Below are 3,978 nucleotides of genomic sequence, written 5' to 3' on the forward strand. Positions count from 1 at the left end.
ATAGTTGGCAGGATTAAATATGTTAATATCCTTATAAGTCTAAAATTGTTCCTGACTCATAGTATATGCTAATAAATGTTAGCTACTTTATCACTTAAAGGAAGTCAGTTGGCAAATATAGATAAAATAAAGCCAGCATGATGTTTCCTTTTCAATACAGAAGTCTCTCAACTTTAGTAACTTTCCTTTAAAACTAAGGATGCATTTTTCCAAAAGAGCAATATTCTCTTGTATCAAAATTCGTTTAAAAGCAGAAATTATGGGTAAAGTAAAATTAGGATATACATGTATTATTTCAAGCTGAGAAATGAACAGAGCAACTCTAGTTGATCTACAGACCTATGAGTAGGAGGAATAATGCTTATTTCTATACACCACTGAATTTTGCAGTGGTTTGTTATATAGCATTATATGTCAATAGCAAGATAATACACTAGATATCTAGTCATTTAAAGTAGAGGTTGCAAACCATGGTCGGTGAGGCAATTCTGGCCTATGGCTTAATTTTTTAGATTAATGAGCTAGGAATGATTTTTATATTTTTAAAAGGTTGTCTAAAAATTTTTGTAAATACTTAGAATATGCAACAAAGGCCTATTAGGGCCTGAAAAGCCTAAATTTTTTAGTATCTGGCCCTTTACAGAAAAAGCTTGCTGATCCCTGGCCTACAGTAAAAGGTAAGGAAAAGAGGAATTCTCAATATAGCCATGGCAATAAAAAAGATATTTTTTATTCCCACTACAACCCTGCTTGAACGGGTGTCTCCAACTGGACTTTATATGTTGAAAAGATCACAGCAATTTTGGGGCAACTGTGCATGTAGAGGAACAGGAAATTGTAGGAGGTGAATGCCTTCAAGCTTTTGTTTCTGTAGCCCATTGACACAAATAACTGCTTATCTTGAGAGGTAGTACTGTTTACATGGATAACTGGGGAGAAGACTGACAAAAACTTTATAAACTGGAAATAATTTCTGCAGGTCCAATAGCAATTTACAGCCTGTCTCATTTCACGACATTTAGTTAAGAACAATTCCGAAGGTCTTCCTGGCTTTTTTCCTCTTGCTGAATTATGTATACATTTGGTACTCCTTGCTCTGCATTGGTAGTACTAGCTCTCACTCAACAGTGAACTCCTGGGAAACCATGAAAAAAGTTCTCTGTAGCAAACTGAGTATGTAGTCGTATGTGTATCTCCTGCTTTTTTTTTTTTTTTTTCAGCTTTGGTAGGCACCATTGAATGAGCAGGTAAAAGCAGTGGGAAGTGATGCAGAGACATTTAATAAGCAGCATCACATTAATAGAACCACAGAATAGCTAGCAATGAAAAGTAACCACTGCCTATATCCAGATACCCATATTAGGTGGCAAAACAGTTCTGTATTCACTACCATTCTCTTGATGGAGAAAGATTCTGGAAGAACATGGACCATTATTATTTCACAGTACTTATACAATATAGACCAACATTGTTTTTGCATACAAAAATTTGGATTCTAAACAATCTTTGGTACTTTCTCCTACCAAAATATTATTACATACAGTTATGCAAATGAGAGTTGCAACATTAGGTAGCTTATTAAAAAAATCTAACTTATCTTGATTATGTTTTATAACATATTTTGTTTATATGTAATTTGAAAAGAGCCTGAAATCAAATTTCTAATTAGGAAAGAGATTCAGCATTGATTATGTGTGTGTAAACACACACACACACACACACACACACACGTTGTGCCCAAATATATATATATATATTTTCTTACAGAAAAGCCAGAGAACAGAGTTTTTCTGGACCATAAATATAGTTGTCTGCCTAGGAGGTCTCTCATTACTGTTATTTTATATCTCGTTCTAGCCTTTGCTGATATATTGATGTTGACAATAGAGCATTTGAGCCTTAAATTTGATCTGAACTTTTAAAAAATCTGGAGCTATGCACTTGCTATTTGGAATTGTACTGTACTTATTTTTTAAGAACAGAGAGAAACTGCAAAACAGATACTGATCTGAAAACAATACATATTTTAAAAAACAGAGACTGTGTGAGTATAATAATCTTACAGTACAAGTTGAGGGTGATGGCATTTATGAAAAGTTTTGAATCTTGTTCTGGATTTGCCTCTGCAGCTCTTATTTACCTCAGTTAAGACAGCTCAACTTATTTTCTTGTTAGATCTAACTTCAGCCTTTGTGACGTGATATGAATGATACTGAGAAAGGGTCCATTCACCAAAAATATCTAATCAAGTGGGTACTTGAAATGGGCATAGTCTTTGGGAGAAAGGAAGAAACCTTTTTGGAGGAATAAAGACAACCCAAAGATAAAACGTCTTTAGTTTCTCAATTTTGACGGGGGTGAATTTCAGGGGTAATAGGGAGTGGACGTAAAAACTTGCCTTTAAACTTACTCCTCAGTGCATAAGACATTGTTTGTGAGATGGCTTGAGTTCACATTAGGTCAGGAGGAAGATCCTCAGTACTGGAGCACCTTTGACATCAGGATGGATAGTTTTTTGTCCTGAGAGTACAGGGAAATGCCTTCCCCAAATGTAAGGAAGTGGGCTTGGTAAGCTTCAAATGGCCATTCTGGCTCTGCAACCTTTGGATGCGTTCTGGTGAAGACATGATATTTGGGCTTCTAAAGCTTCTAAAGCACTCTATGAAACTAGTTGTCAGTGACTGTGATTATATGTTCATAATAAAACGTTCAATACTTGATTGATTTCTAGGCATTTCGTGTTTTACATCAGCTTTCCATCCCCAATCTCCATGCAATTTCATGTCATCCCATCTCATTCTATCGTATTTTATTCCTTTTCATTCCATTTCATTCCACTACTTTTTACAACTAACTGTTGAATATATGCTCTGTACAAAGCATTGTTAGGTGCTCTGAGATTGTAACAACCTTCAAGGAGCATAGAATCCCATTGGAGAGAACAGCTCATACACGTGAAACAAAGGGTAAATAACACAAAACCACGTGCCACTAAATGACCAATTGTGTACACACATTCAGTATTTAAGAGAGGGGACATGTAGGCTTAGTTGATCTGAGATGGCTTCAGGGAAACAATGGGCTTGAACTCAGACTTGATGGATGAAGAGGTTTTATGAAAACAGTAGGGAAGAAGGTGGATTTTCTGGATAACAGAAATAATGAGTAGGGAGATGTACAGTTGAAGGGGAATCATTTTATCTCTCTCTTCACATGTCCACCTCAACCTATAAAATCATAACTCCTACTCTGCTGGAAGAATTGAAGAGAATGTTTCAATTCTCTTCTACTCCTCTCAGATGTTTTCTGTGAAAACAGAAATTAATTACCTGAGTGGTGGAATGGTTAGACAGTGACATCCTTGAGTCTATGCTTCTTCTTCTTCTTCTTTTTTTTACAAATAGTTTATTGTCAAGTTGGTTTCCATATAACACCCAGTGCTCCTCCCCACAAGTGCCCCTCTCCGTGCCCATCCCCCCTCCCCCCCCACATCCATCAGTCCTCAGTTTTTGTCAGCATTCAAGAGTCTCTCATGGTTTGTGTCTCCCCCTTTCCCCCACTATTTCCCCCCTTCTTCTCCCCCATGGTCCTCCGTTAAGTTCCTCCTAATCCTCCTATACGTGCACACATATGATATTTGTCCTTCTCTGCCTGACTTATTTCGCTCAGCATAAAACTCTCAAGGTCCATCCATGTTGCTACACAAGGCCAGATTTCATTTTTTCTCATTGCCATGTAGTATCCCATGGTATAGATAAACCACATCTTCTTGATCCATTCGTCCGTTGATGGACACTTGGGCTCTTTCCATGTTTTGGCTATTGTTGAGAGTGCTGCTATTAACATTGGGGTACATGTGCTCCTATGCCTCAGCATTTCTATATCCTTTGGGTAAATTCCTAGCAGTGCTATTGCTGGGCCATAGGGGAGTTCTATTGTTAATTTTTTGAGGAAACTCCACACTGTTTTCCAGAGGGG

The sequence above is a fragment of the Hyaena hyaena genome, unplaced genomic scaffold (genome assembly GCF_003009895.1).
Source record: "Hyaena hyaena isolate Hyena2069 unplaced genomic scaffold, ASM300989v1 scaffold_1211, whole genome shotgun sequence".
Taxonomy (NCBI): domain Eukaryota; kingdom Metazoa; phylum Chordata; class Mammalia; order Carnivora; family Hyaenidae; genus Hyaena; species Hyaena hyaena.